The sequence below is a fragment of the Herpailurus yagouaroundi genome, unplaced genomic scaffold (assembly GCF_014898765.1).
Source record: "Herpailurus yagouaroundi ecotype Mexico unplaced genomic scaffold, PumYag 222, whole genome shotgun sequence".
Classification (NCBI taxonomy): Eukaryota; Metazoa; Chordata; class Mammalia; order Carnivora; family Felidae; genus Herpailurus; species Herpailurus yagouaroundi.
Genome location: NW_024412453.1, coordinates 11,647,850 through 11,663,803, shown reverse-complemented (window position 1 = coordinate 11,663,803; position 15,954 = coordinate 11,647,850). Strand labels below are relative to the sequence as shown.

General features: G+C 46.3%; 1 protein-coding gene across 1 annotated transcript in view; it reads right to left on the bottom strand.

Moving 5' to 3' along the window:
- Positions 1-15,954, bottom strand: part of GRIN2A (glutamate ionotropic receptor NMDA type subunit 2A) — a 368,706-nt gene that overhangs the window by 17,817 nt on the left and 334,935 nt on the right. The window lies entirely within an intron of this gene.

The following is a 15,954-nucleotide window of genomic DNA, read 5'->3' as shown; positions in this document are numbered from 1 at the left end:
CTGTGTCTCCCTCTGACCCTTCCCTGCTCGTGCTCTGTCTCTCCCTGTCTCAAAAATAAAGCATTAAAAAAACATTTAGCACGTGGTTGGCGGCATCCCTGTATTTTCATGTAGAGACAAATCCTACGTAGTCTTTGGGTGCCGCTAACTCTGGGTCCTTTGGGAGGGAGCATCCTGCAAACCAGTAATTCCGGCAAAATGAGATGCCTGTGCATGGGGCTGGAGGCAGGAGAAACGGGGGGCACCTGGACATCAGAGAGAGATGCAGAATTTTGCAGGGAGGAAGAAGTGATTGAAGGGGGCCCAATCACAAAGGACCTAGCTTTTGTGAAGAGCTAGGGTGTCCAGGGGGTGGGGGTAGGGGGGGGACACCAGATGAGACCAGCTGTATGCTTGCTGCATCCAAGATTCTTCAGTGGCCGTCTCCCCACACACAATGTAAGGCAGGCTGTTACAGGTGGGTGGGGTGGCAGATTTGAGTGATGGGGCTACAGCGCAGAGGTCTCCAGTAAATTCCATCCCGGTGACAGAATCACTGTTGGAGTCCTGTCCCGGTCTCGGGGGCAGGCAAGCCATGCGGATGAAACTCTCCTGCTCTCAGGATATATGGTAACTACAGAGAACTCTATCCGCAGGAGATCACTGGTAAGGATCCATTGTGAATTGTCATCCCTGTCACCAGGGCCCATGACAGTTTACTCTGGATGTACCAGCTGTGTGGTATCATGCTGAAAACTGGCCAGTGGGTACCTCTTCAGGGCAGCTCAGAGGTCTCCACTTGCAGGAAGTCTTCCCTGAATGCACAAGGACATGGGTACGAGATCACGGTTTCTCCTTCTACAACATCCTGGGTCTTTCATCACCAGAGAATCTGTCGCACTCCAGTATAGTTGCCACTTGCTTCTAAGTCTTCTCCATTGGGATGTGACTTTATCCCCCCATTTGGGGACTTTATTCAGGGTGGGCATCCTGCCATATTCTTCTTATATCCCCAGTCCCTGGCACAGGGCTCAGCACATAGAGGATCCATACAACTGTGCTGACTGTAGATGACACGAGGCTCCTTTCCTTGATCAGCTTCTGATACACTGTCTGGAGCATCAGCATAAGACAAAGGAAGCAATCTGTGAAGTCCCAAGCAGAGGGGTCAGGAATAATTTCTGAAGCCCAGAAATCAAGGCCAACTCTCAGGGCAAGCGAGTTCCGATCAAAGATCCTAGCATAGATTTTGGTGGTTCCCCACAGGGAACCAACTTCCATCTATAGCTGAAAGACGTCAGGATGATGTCGCTGCTGATCCCATTACGGTTTTGCTGTGAACGCCAAGAGGGGAGCTGACCCTGTTTCAATCCTGTTTTCATGTCTTGCCCAGGGACTGGGCACTTCATGTTTCTCAGAAGCCCGAATGGAATTGGAAATGGCAAAGGAACAATTTTCTTTGTCGAAATCTAGGGCACCGTCAATGACAGGCTCATGCTCTGGACGATAACAGATTCGGTCACTGTGAGCTCTGAACTGTGGTCCCCAGAGTGAGGACAGTTTGGGGTCTGCAGGGTTGACACCACGTGTTCTCTTTGTCCAGTTGCCCTGGAAGGAAACTGCTGTCAGGTCTGGGATGGAGTCTGTGGGCCTCAGTGAGGTCAGCTAGATCGTTCGATTGCTGACCTTGGTGCCTTACCTTTGTTAATTTTACACTCTTGACTCAAAGCCAGGTAACCTTGGATCTGGAAATAGCATTCCAGAGCCTAGGACCTCTGTATCCATGACCTATGAGGGTCAATGAACAATTTGCTGGAGAGAAAAAATAAAAAAAACCTTCGGTGGTGGTGATAGTACAAGAATCTGGACACAAATAGACTAAATCTGGAAGATGCATCTCCCTTATTTAAGTGTCAGAATATTCCATTTCTGTATAATGCTGAGAAGTCACAAAAGCAAAATAAAAATAGGGCCAAGCTTAAAAGTATCCAGTCAGATGCAGAGACAGGCTGTCTTTGGCATCAGTGTTTTACTACCACCTTCCAGCTGAGGTCTCTGCTCTGTGGACAGAGCCCGGAGCACTGCATGAGGCAGTGCTGCTGGTCGCCATCTGGCTGAGATTTCACAGGCCACACGATCAATGGTGCACTGTGGACTTGGGGACTTGCATGCACACAGGTCCCCAGCCTGTGTGTTCCTGAAGAAGGGGAAGGAAGAAGAGTGTAGAGATGGTGCAGCCCCATCAAACATCAGACAACATACATGGTCGCAATTCTCCACCAGATGGTGGGGGTGGGGAGAAATAATTCTCTAGAGTAAAACTGCAGAAAAATGGCAACATGTCCAGGAAATCCTGTGCGGGCCAAGCACCTGTGGAGTCTGCTTAATGCATGTGCCTCACACATGTACGGATGGCCAAGGTGCCATGGCTTAGCAGGCATATGCACTTGTGAGCATAAATGAATTCACAGTAACTTTTTGACAACTGCTCATTTCCCCCATCAATAGTCCTGAAAATCCTATGACTCATCTTGTATGAGTAGGGGGCTTTTTAATACCACAAGGGGGTCCTTGTGTCTTAAAAGGCCATAGACATAAGGGGCCGGCGCTGGGGGGCAGGTATAGAAAAGGACAGCAATAGTCCCACATGCCAGGTTGAGGAAGATCTTTGAGCAAGTAAAATGGTATTGCAACTTTCTGGTTTCCTTTTTATTGAAGGGTGGTCAAAAGGCTACCCGAGACTGTGGAGTCCTTAAGCAAAGGGGATCCCATCCATTGTCCATTGTACCCACATTCCTCATCCTCAAGGACAGGGCAAGGACTTAAAGGGCACTCAAGACTTGGTTGTGGCATGGAGGAGAAAAAGGAGGAGAGGTAGGAAGGAAAGCAGAAGGGAGGGGAAGGAGAGAAGAAGAGAAGGAAGAAGGAGAATGGAGAAGAACAGAAAGGGGTATAGACCTTTCTAGGAAGTCCCCTGTATCTGCTGTCACTGCTGTCCATAACCAGAGTGGAAGGAAGACCAGTCTGTTGGTGGACAGGGTGGGCTACAACTTAAGAGAGCTCTGAGAAGGCTTTGACGACAGCCCTCTTCCTCCATTAGGAGCAGCGGTGTTCCTCTGGCCTCCTCTTTCTTCTCCCAAGTCTGAAGTACCAGATAGGGGTGAGACCGTTGCCAGAGAAGAGTGGGAGAGTGGACAGAGATGGTTAGATTAGATGTCAACTCAGGAAAGTGTGTGGGGCACACACCACAGTCCTCTTGCTCCATTCTACACAAGAAGGAAGGAAGATGGAGAAGGAATTGGGGGTCTCTAAACTATGAGCGGTGATCGTACAAGAACATCCAACCAGTGCCATAATGCACACACCTAGCAATCAGTTATACAAGCCCACTCTGCCTCTCTCCTAGAAGGGAGAAACAGGGCACTCAGAAGTTTCCAGAACCACACGCTCTGCTGATGGGAACGTAAACGGGTTGTACTTTCCCTGCAAATTGTTTGGAAGTGTCTACTGGAACAGAGTATATGCACACTCTGTGACCCAGCAATTTCATCTGTAGGTATATTCCCAATTAAGTGCCTACCTGCACCAAAAATGTACACGAATGTTCAAAGCAGACGAAATTGCAAAATAACACAAATGCCCATCGACAGCAGATGTATAAATAAATTCCAGTATGTTCATAGAACGCCATGCAGTCCTAAATAAACGATACGCTTTAGTTATATGCATTACTATAGATTAACGTCCTAAAAGAAAGGTCAAAAGGAGGCAAAACCTGTCCGTGTTCATGAGGGGCAGAGTGGTGGTCACTGTGGGGGAAATAGTGGCTGCAAGGGATTTTCTAGGGTGCTGGTCATGTTCTAGATCCTCATCTGAGTGGCAGTTACACAGCTGTATAAAAATTAATTGGACATGGAGATTTGTGCCATATAATGAACATATGTTCTGATTTACAGAGGGAAAAAATGGGCAGCCGTGGCAAAGTAGAGGTGTAAAGCATTCTTCCATTTTGGGGGTCAAGAGAGAAAATAGTAAGCAGAAGAAAAAAGACTTTCTAAACCAGAAAGAAAAAAACCCTCATTTTTTTTTTTAGAAACATTAAATTTTTTTTTTTTACAAAGAATAAGTTCTCAAAGGATAAAGAGGAATGAGTTAAATTCTTCCATATTGTTGGAATTATTTTTAAAGAACATTTTGGACTTTAATGATTGGAGCCAGAAGCCACCAATCTTTCCATAAAGGTCTAATTAGTAAATATTCTCAGCTTTGTGGGCCATCTGGTGTCCGTTGTAACTACTCAGCTCTGCCCCTGCAGGACAAGAACATCCTCAGACACACATGGTGAATCAAAAGGATGTGTCTGTGTTCCAATAAAACTTTATTGACAAAAATAGGCAAAAGGCCAATGTGGGCCATAATTAGCAGAATCCTGATCTAAGCAATTTTAAAAAATGGGAAAAAAAAATTTTTTTAAAGTATATATATGAACAAGAATAAATCCCAATCTAAGGAGACGCTTATCACTGTTATGATCTTTGATAACTTGCTGACTACTTACCATTTGATGGGTACCATACCTAGAAGTTCTTATACATTATACGATTCAACTTGGTGAGGTCGGTGCCATTATAATCCCTAATATAAAGAGGAAGGTGGCCCTTACAAAGGATAAATAACTCTCCCTAGACCGTGGAGCTAGAAGACATCAGTTGTTATATTTGAACCCAAAGCCTTTGGTCTTCACTAGACCCCGTGTTGCCACATTTATGACTTTTTTTGTGTGTGAAATATTACAACTAGAGTCTTAATAAATTACTTAGATATACAAACTGTCCATAAAAATCTTTATGTAAAAATAGTTAAATGTTCCAAAAAGAGGAAAAGACAACTCACTTTTTTTTTTTCCATTTTCACTACTATTCAAAGGAACTCAAATTAAGGCAACTCTAAGATAGCACATGCTCCTTCTAAAACAGCACAAAGAGCCATAATGCTCGAAGCTGCTTGACTGTTTTAAAACTGGTACATTGGTGCATTATTAATAGTACTTTTAGATGGAAACAACCTTTTGGGGTATTAATAGGATACTATAGATCAAGACTCCTAGACATGTTTATAGCCATTAACCCTTTGAATTCTACCTCCAAGGGTCTGTTACAAATAGACAATTAAAAAAAAAAAAATAGGCATGGGGGCCCCTGGGTGACTCAGTCAATTAAGCATTCAACTTTTGGTTTTGGCTCAGGTCCTGATCTCCTGGTTTGTGAGTCTGAGCCCTGTGTTGGGCTCTGTGCTGACAGTGAAAAGCCTGCTTGGGATTCTCTCTGCCCTTCCCCTGCTCACACGTGTGCTCTGTCTCTCAAAATAAACATTTTTTAAAAAGGGAAAATAATGTAATAAATTATGGCTTCATAATGTTTATGACATTTTATACACAATTGGAAAGAACCGTGAGGACTAGACGACGTAATGACCTGAAAAAAAAAAGTTTAAAATGCAATATAAATGAACACAGTGGAATATAAAAGCGTATATAACCAATGCTTATATATTTACAGCAGTGTTTCTGCATGAAAAAGGACCAGGAGGTATAGCTAAACTGAAAATAATTCTGTTGAGGTAGTAGGCTGGGAAATTTTGTATGGACATTAGATTGCCTTTCCAAATACGGGTTTTACAAAACGTAGACGGAAAGGGATTCGGGGCCACTGTTTATGCATCCTGTAATTCCCACATTGGGTTCTGTGACATCAGGGTTTGACTTACCAGCAAGCTATTCATTATGTCTTATTTCAACTCTGACGGTTCTCTTGACATTTGACTTTCCCTGGTTTGAGCGATTCACTGCTTGTCAGGCACGAATCTGGCACTGCTGACCTCGTTCTAATCCTGGCATCAGATTGATAATAAACACTGCAGCTCTGAATCTCAAGGGACCTATTGGGAAATTCACTGCTAACTTAGGCATATGAAACCCCTCCAGCACAGAGGGAAAGTCAATGGCCCTTCAGGATATTTATGGATTTTATCTGTTTCTTAAGTAAGTGCTGCTCCATTATTATTCCAAATATGTCTCTAGTTAAAATTAGGAGCGAGATAAACAAGTCTAATTTTTATGGTACCATCTGGTCACAGGCCAGTGAAGAAGCACTTAAACCCTTTATGGCTAATGTAGGCTTAGGACTGACACATTTCTTCCTTTCAGAACATTTCCTTTCTGAATGCATGGTTTGCCGTGCGGTTACGTTTTACATCCTAGGAGGGTCAGAGTGACTTGGTTGCTGGGGCGTCCAAATGGCCATCGATCACCACGCCCTATGGGTGGATGGCATCAAAGCTGCCATTCTGTGTATTAGTGACGTCTGTGTGCCTGTCACAGTCATCCACGCACAGGATGTCCCTGTGTTCCATACTGCGGTCACTGTGCGGGCTGACGCTTACACGTTCTACAGCACTTACTTCTTGCGTTTTCACCATCTCCAAGGTCTCTGGATATGGAAACCCAGCTAAGAGCCTTGAGAGACGAGGTTGGAGAGAACTCACGGTGAAGACCCAATTTCATGGACCCCACACGAGTGATCTGTTGGCCCCTGGCCTCTGTATCCAGTACTGACCAATCAGAGACGCGTGCTACTAAGGGCTAAATACTGTTATTCCAAGGAGTGGTTCTTACATCTTACTGCGTTTTAGATATCCCAGAGAGGATGTAAAAAAATGCCCCATGGGGTAAGAATCAGGTATCTATATTTTCCACACGTTCTCCAAGAGAGTCTGACGGACACAGTGTGCCACGAAAGCACTTTGTAAGGAAAGTAACTATTAAGAGCAATAGAGCAGGAGCCTCTCATCATTTTTATATTCCACCACCTGGAGTTCAGAAGCTGCTCAGTTATTGTTTGTGAATGAGTGTCTAGAGGCAGCCTGAATGAATGAATGAACAACTGGGTTAATAAATCAGGGGGCTTTGTCAATGGCACCCGGTCTCCCTAACTTGATTATAAAGTTCATGATTTATAGAGTAGCCTAGCTCAGCCCAAACTGTGATTTCTGCCTTTGAAGTCTCAATGTGATTAAAACACGTTTAGCAAGGAACAATAACCTTCTGAAATGCCGGGGATTATGCAGCTCCGAGGAGCTCTGTGGGGAACAAGCAATTCTGGCAACCAGGACGGGTCTTTGTGAACCTGGAGAGGCCTCTCTGCAAGCCTGTATCGGGGCCAAACATCTGACTCCTCTTAATTACACTCTGTCCTTGCCCCATTCCTTCTCGTCTCTGGCTTCTGGGTCCTGAGTTTTCCCCAAACTGCCAGGGTTGAATGATCTCAAAAATTAGGCTGAGCCTGTCCCCGTGGTGCCGGGGCCTGGGGCATGGACAAGTCTCCTTCTCCGTGGAAAAATGGGAAAAAAGCCTAGGTCGCTTGCTCGCCTACCCTCAACCTCTGTTGCCAAGTTATTCTGCCCAGAGTCATCCGCAGGGAACCGATGCTGTGCCTTCAGTGAAAGAGGAATGAACGCTGAATATGGATTCTGGCCAATCTGCATTTAAATCACAGATGTGACCCTTTCCAGATGGGAAACCTGCTGTAGAGATGTCGACGACAGTTGGGAGTAGACAAAAGGAGAGGCAGTACTGCAACATGGTTAAAGCCAAGGCCCTGTGGCCCGTTTGCCTACATTCCGATCCCAGATCTGCCACTTAGGAGCTTGCACATAGTCCTTGACCTGCCTGTGACTCAGTTTCCTCATCTGCAAACAGGCGTTAATGATCATAATTCATGCCATTTAGCCATTGTGAGCACTGGGTAAAATTAATACCTAGACAGAGTGAGATTATTCTGTGACCCATAGGGCTCCCTCCCTAAGTGTCATCTCTTACTATAAACATCTATAACACCGGTGATCATGGTGGCTGTTGACCCACGGAAGCATTTAGAGACGTGGAAACTGTCTCTTCCCCTGAAACGGGGCTCTCGGATCCCTGGCACCTCCTCTCCTCCAAATCCTCCCTGCTCACCCACCCCAGCCTTATTCTGGCATTTATCTCTTTAAACCGGTTGAAGCTGCTGGTTGCACTAGGGTGTTGCTGAGTCATCTGAGGACACGGGGACCTAGGTCACGAAGAACTGCGGGCAGGGAGGCCAGCGGGAGACAGATTAGAGGGCTCCGAGGCAGGAGTGAGTCAGCCCGTGGTCCGCGCCTCGCTCCTGCGTGGAGCTGGTCGAGATGGGGCGGCCGTGGGCTCTCAGACTTTTCCAGTTTCCACCGCACCGAGGCTAATTGCTCAGCGGAACAAATGCAGCTCGCTCTGGAGATGCCCGGGCTGAGTCCTGCCTCCCTCTGGCCTGCTCTCCGTGGCTCCTCTGTCTCCTCCTCCCTCCCCTTCCTTCCTGTCCCCTTCCTGTTTGACTCTTCTCTTTATAATTCCTCCCTGCCCTGATTTCTGGCTTCCCTTCCTCCCTCTTTTCCCACTCTCACCTCCCCCTTCCCTTAGGAGAACTGGAAAACCTCCAGTCTTAAGTCTTCTCTGCCCTCTCGTCTTGCTCCAGACAGCCTAAGACCCGGAGCCATCACACTGTTTCTATGAAGGGCCAGACAGTAAATGTTTGGAGCTTGGCAGTCTGTGCGGTTGCTCTTGTGGCATCTCGACTCTGCCGCTGCAGGGTGAGAGCAGCCACGGGCAGTATCTGAGTGAGTGGAGATGGCTGTGTTCCAATAAAACTTTATGTTTAAAAACAGGCAGCGGCTGGATTACACGCCATGGCCACAGTTGGCCAAACCCGGGGGAAGATGCTATTTCTCCCGTTTACTTCCTTGATGCCGAGACCACAAACTCGTTAACAACTGATGATCCATTTAGGTGCTAAAAGCTAGGAAATATTTAATTTTGCCAGTTATGTCCATCCCAGAAATTCGAGTTAAAAAGATGAGTGCACGACAGATATCTGACTACAAGAGCACACAGATTCAACAAGGCAAGAACTTGCCTCCATCTTATAGTGAATGAGGGGGTCAGAGGCTTGGGGAGATTTTCAGACGGGACAGTGATTGAGTGATTACTTTTTGCGACTCCCTCCCTAGAGAGGCACCTAATGTCCTTCCTAAAGAAAATGGCATCCCCTTCATCAGAAGAGATATTTGATGTGCCTGTAGTGTTTTCTTTAAAACAATGTTTATTTTGAGAGAGTGTCAGTGGGGGAGGGACAGAGAGAGAGAGGGAGAGACAATCCTAAGCAGGCTCTGCATTATCAGCGCAGAGCCCAACACGGGGCTTGATCTCACAAACTGTGAGATCATGACCTGAGCCGAAACCAAGGCTCGGACAGTCAACAGACTGAACCACCCAGGTGCCCCCACCTGTAGTGCCGGCAAATCTATGCGTTCGTTTGTCCATGCACCAGTGAGTTCTGTGTCAGCACCAAGCTCAGTCGTGGGTCCTAAGGGAGACAAAGGGGCAGCAAGAATGGACACGATAGCGTCTGCCCTCCAGGGACTGAGAACGCAGTGCCCCTTAGTGGCACAAGGAAGTGGGAGGTCCGCGGTGAGCAGGCATGTAATACGTGCCAAGCACTAGATTAGTTTGTGTTTGCTTTCACGTAAGCCCCGAACAGCTCCAATAGAGAGGTAAGGAAACTGGAACGCCGAGAAATTAATTTGCCCAAGATCACACAGCGAGGGAGTTGGGGAACCTTCCACCTTTCCCCTTCACGCGTGATGCTCTGCCAAAGGCCCCAAGAACGCCGTGAGCGCGGCGCTAAAGGGGGTCACGGTTTATGAACGCTATCTAGTGGAGAGCTGTGGTCTTTAAGGAGACCTTAAAGGAGGACACATGGGCTGAAGGGTCAGACACCCAATCAGCAAACGGGTTCAGGAGCAGATTGGAAGAAGGAACTCCATTTTTAAAGGGGGTTTCATGCAAGAGTCCGTGCTTATCTGAAAAAACTTCTGTAGAATTTGAGACACTGCAGAAAGTTGAATGAGGAAAATGTTTAGGGGTCCCTCAGTGATCTCCTCAACCAGCGCTGCCCACACATTCCTAAGTCAGCCTAAGAAGACAGGCCAGGCCACCCAAGCTGTGGGGGTGTCCAGCTCTCCCCAAGACTCGGACGTGAGCGCAAAGATACTAAGCTGGGAAGTTGGACTAGGGCGGGGAGGAGGATATTAACGACCCATCCAGTGGCTCAGAGCAATTTATGAGAATCCTAATTAGATACACAAAGAGCTTCTGCAATCACAAAACCACTCTCTACTCTGGCTGGCGGCATGGGGGCCCTTCCCACCCAAACCCACCCTGCCTGCTTCACTGAAAGAGAGGCCAACAGATAAAAGAATTGGGAGCGGAGCACTGGTGGACCCACTCAGAAGTAGGGAGTGGGCTTCCCCACCAACTCCCTCCAGCACTCCCCAGTCCAAGGTCTGTGAGCACTGTTCTCCTGGAGTGGTGCTTTCCAAAGCTTTAGAGAGTCTATTGTAGCAAGACGTCTTACTGACACAAGAGCAGAGTGTGCGGACCCTTCAAATCTCACATCAATCTGGATGAGTCTTTAAAACGATTGCTGGTGGGGGCACCTGAGTGGCTCAGTCAGTGAAGCGTCTGACTTCAGCTCAGGTCATGATCTCACGGTTCGTGAGTTAGAGCCCTGCACTGGGCTCTGTGCTGAGAGCCTGGAGCCTCCTTCAGATTCTGTCTCCCTCTCTCTCTGCCCCTCCTCACTCATGCTTGGCCTCCCTCTCTCTCTCTCAAAGATAAATGAACATTAAAAAACAATTTAAAACGACTGCTTGCAAAGTTGCAGTTACAAAGGGGCAAAGGGCCCCCAACGTACCTGTCCAAGTGAAACGATATATATGGTATCTTTCAAATATGTCACATATGATATCTGTCATATGTGCTCAGATAGGATATAACTGGGGTCACTAGTTTTAAACTGGGAGAGTCCCAACAAAATGGGTTGAGTTAATCACCCTATTAATGCAATATTAACACAGGGGCTGTATGTGTCATACCGCTCAAATATTTGATATGATATCCATCATATAGATGTAGATATGACATAAGTGCAGTGGAATATAGCATATAGCTTATAAAGATGTACGATATACATACATATATTTGGTTTTATTTGTTCGGTGAACTCGGACGAGATACCAGGGACAAGTAATGTATTTCTGGGTTTAAAAATAAACCAACAACCATGAAAACTGAGCAAAGTACAAAGAGGAAGATTAAATGTGTCTCTGTGCTAGAGCATAGTATTTATAGCTAAGGTGATCTGGCCACTAGCAACTGAGGATTTGCCCCTGGAGCATGGCCCCTGAGCAAGACGATCAGAACCGGAGTTACACGAACCATAAAAAAATCCATACAGGGTGTTGTCCATAGACCAGCAGCAGCTTGTTAGAAATGCAGAATCTGACCCGTGCGCTTGCTACCCCCATCCCCCGACTGACCCACCGAACCAGAATCTGCACTTTAACAAGATCCTGTTTACGTCAAAGTCTGAAAGCTCTGCCTCGGCTCTCTTAACCCAACAGAGCCTCATTTTCCTGCTCTGCAAAATGGGGATAAGATCTGCCCCAGAGTAATGTGGGAAGGGCTGCTAAGAATATTTGTGAGGTACCCGGCCCTGTGCTGGGCCACTGACAACAGGCTCCAACAACCACTGTTTTCCTTCCTCTTCCCAACATCACTGGCTGCTGAACAGTATTATCATACAGTCTTGTTCTCCTCAATATCTACTTGCTGGCCTCTATACGCCCACAGGGCTTTAACCTCTATGATCTTCCATCCATCTCTTCAAATCCCAGGATCGCATTTTTAAAAAGTACAAAATCCGGAAGATTGATGGGATCTAACTTCTCTCATTCAACCTCTCCTGTGAAGCCAGAAATGCCGTTTTTTAGGTCCCAGACTTACTCTTTATTTCTCACTCAAGTGTCACCTTTTAGGTGCCAGGGAGATACCAGATACTCAACAGATATTTGCCACTTGCTGGATGAATTAATGAATGAGGCTCTATGAACTCAGGCCGTTCTATTTTTTGTCTAAATCTTACTATACCTATTCTTTATGACTTACTCTGCCTTTTCATTCTTCCATTAAAAAACTCAAGTGTATCCCACATTTCCTCTGGACTCCCCTCTCACCTATCCAAGATACCTAAGAATATATAGCCACGTATATGTATATGTTACTTCATATTTATGAATTATTATAATAAGCTTGCATCTTGAGATTAGATATTTGAAGTTTGTACATTGCCAACCAACTGGACGGTAAGTTCCCTGAAGGAGAGAAGAAAAAGACCATGACATTCCCCTCTAGGAAAGTGTGTTTCCCAGTAAATGTTGGATACTGATGATCAATGCTGAAAAGTACTCATGAGTGTTGTTACTAAAGTACTGAGAAGCAAAGATCCCCGTGGGGCACTCCACTATTTCAGAAAGGATACAGCAATTAGACAGGAAAAGGAAGGTGAGCTCTTATTGGGATTCTGTGTACCTCTTAAGGGAAATCAGCAGTCCATCTCCTAGGGAAATGCCTGGCAGGCTTCACGTAAGAGGCTCCCCCAATAACTAAATGCTCCACTCAAAGGTTGCATTTACACAGCTCATTAGGAGAATTTTTTATACTTTTGACACATATTAGACTCGTAATCGTCCACCAAAGCTACTCTATAACAAGAGATAAACACTCCATTCTAGAGGATGAATAATAATTAGGTACTGCTTAGCACTGTGCTCTTTACAGGTCTAATTTTAGAACATAATTAATCCTGCTGAAGCTGCATAAGATAAGTGAAATATTTATGCAGTTGTGTTAATTCATGTATTTACTCCTAGAGAGACATTCAGAATTGGACGTGCCTTTGCGAGAAGATTATCTTAAGACACCCCCTGGAGCAACGTCATTTTCTCTCTAATGTCTTTGCTTCCAGATGGCCGCTAGAGATGAAGCCGAGAAGACACGTGTCCCAATCCTGACAGTCTGACCAGGAAAGCAATGATTGAGGACAGAAAATATGTGTAAGAATCTAGATGCTCTGCTACTACCAGCAACACACTTTTGACCTATCTGGATGCCTGTATTTTGTATTTTTTATTTGCCACAAAGAGCGCATTTTATGTTCAGCACCATAAAAGTTGTTTCCATGATACTATTAACCACCAATACAATACTAAATAGGCTATACTGAATATTGGAGTTGTGGATGGACAACAATGAGGAGGAGGTGGAGACTGGTAATGATGAGGATGGTGGTGACGATGATCATGCTGGTGATAAAATGGTGATGATGATGATGATGATGGTGGTGATGGTGATAAGGACAGTGATGATGGTGATGGGGATGGTCGTGATGGGGATGGTGGTGATGATGGGGATGGTGGTGATGATGGTGATGGGGATGGTCGTGATAAGGACAGTGATGATGGTGATGGGGATGGTGGTGATGATGGTGATGGGGATGGTCGTGATGGGGATGGTGGTGATGATGGTGATGGGGATGGTCGTGATAAGGACAGTGATGATGGTGATGGGGATGGCGGAGATGGTGGTGATGATGATGGTGGTGATGATGGTGGTGATAAGGACAGTGATGATGGTGATGGGAATGGTGGTGATGATGGTGATGGGAATGGTCGTGATAAGTACAGTGATGATGGTGATGGGGATGGTGGTGATGATGGTGATGGGAATGGTGGTGATAAGTACAGTGATGATGGTGATGGGGATGGTGGTGATGATGATGGTGGTGGTGATAAGGACAGTGATGATGGTGTTGGTGATGATGATATAATGATAATGATGGTGATGACGATAATGGCGATGGTCCTGATAATGATGATGGAGATGATGATGGTAATAGCTAGCATTTATTGAACCACTTCTATTTCCAGGTGCTGGGCCTAGCTAAGCTCTTTACAGGTCTCCTTTCATTTCATCCACATGCCAGCCTTATCAAGGAAATATTTCTGCAAGCATTCATTCACAGATGAGTAAACTGAGGCTAAGGAAGATCACCCCCTTCATAGAAGTATTTGTCAGTGGGGCAAAAGATTTCAGTTCAGAGGTATACTAGATTACTTCTTCCTGAAGGGTCTATAAATCTCACGGATACAATTATCCAACTTTGACAGACATCGTTGGGAATTAAATGAAACAGGAGTGTGACATCATTGATCCCCTTCCAGATTAAGTCCCCTGACATAGAAGCTCTACCACTTTCCATTTCCCCCTCTGTGAAATGGGCATAAGCAACACTGAACGTCATAAAGTTATCATGAATATTAAAGAACACAGGTAATGTATGCAGTCTGGCAGCTGGCTCCCAACTCTCCACCCCTCTCTGTGTCCACACCCCTGGTCATGTAACTCCAAACTCCTCCCATAAAAGGCAGAGTGTACCTCTGATCCCTTTACTTTGGGCTTGGCAATCTGACTTGCTTTAGACAGAAGGGTGTTAGCAGATGTGAACACGGCCAACCAGAGACGTGAACAGCACGTGTCCAGTTAGATGTCCTTCTCTGTGCCTGTGACATAGCCGAGAAAAGAGCTGCTGCCAGGCAGCCTGCTGCCCTTTTGGCCTGAGACCCAGAATAAACACACGCAGAGCAGAGACCACACATTTGGTCCACGGATGCACAGCAGGGGCCAGAGCCACCAAGGCCACCACAGCCTGACACAGAGCCCCTCCACTGAACCTGTACTCCCACAGGCAAAACAAATGCTTACCGGAATATGCCTCTAAGATTTCACAGCCAGAGCTGACCGACACAGCCACAAATCACGATTACACAACAGAGAACACAGATCGTGATCAGAAGAAGGTGCAAATGCCCCACAGGGAATTCACAGGATCAGACGTTCTTATTTGGGAGTTAAATATAAACACATTTAGATGTTTGATGGTACTTTGAGAGTCAAGGGCTTAATTCCGGGAGCAGAGAAGAGGGTGCATTGAATGATGCACCTTGTTCAGATCCACACCACGCTGTGTACTAACCTCTGCCCATTTCAATATTCTGTCTGACGGCAGTGTTGACAGATCTGCCTCTCCCAGCTGCAGAGGCACAGCGTCCTGTGTAACCATCTCTGAATAGGGCCTCCAGCCGTCCTTGAGTACAGCTTCTGCCCGGGGCCCGAACTTCTGTACCCCGCTCACACCCACTCAAGTCTTCAGGCGTCACTGGCCATGAGGCTCACTTTGCTTTTCCCTTCTCAGTGTTGGCAATTCAAAGGGACACCCACATGCCATTGGAGCCAGGACGGGATCCTAAAACCCATGGCGTGGAACTCTCGTGTGCTGAGGTCACCGACCAGGGAGTACAGAAGGCCAGACTGAAGGAAATGTTGGCTGGAGACACAGTCGGCCCAATTACCTACACCGATCCGTACATGCCAAAGTCCCATTAGACTGTGAGACCCACGGGGGTGGGATCTATCTTTTGGTCTGTTGAGCAAGAGGCAGACTTTATTCCTTTCTACAGACTGCTTCTCCTTCACCCCTCCACGGGATAATAACAGGAGCTGTTTGTGTTAGAACAACATAACCCCACCCCTCAGGCACTCCTGATGGGCCCAGGAAAAAGAGGTTGATTCAAAATGCATCAGGAATCCTTCCTCTGCAATGTGAAATTTAGAATTTAGAGAACAGAGCTTAGGACTGGAGCCGAGTTCATGCAGAGTCATGGTTTCTCTGGCCCAGCACTACTAACATTTGGGGTCAGGTGATTCTGTGTTTTGAGATGTGGAGGGCTGTCCTGGATGCCGTAAGATGTATGCCAGTGCCCTGGCCTCTACCCACTAGAACCCAGGAGCAAACAGCCTCCCAATCATGACAAAGATGTCTCCAGACATAGCCCAATACCCACTGGGGGCCCAAACTGTCCCCAGTGAGACCTGGTGCTCTGGGACAGATCTACGAAATCGTGCTATTAAGACTCCAGGATCGCTCTGGTTCCTGTTTTCTTTTCTCT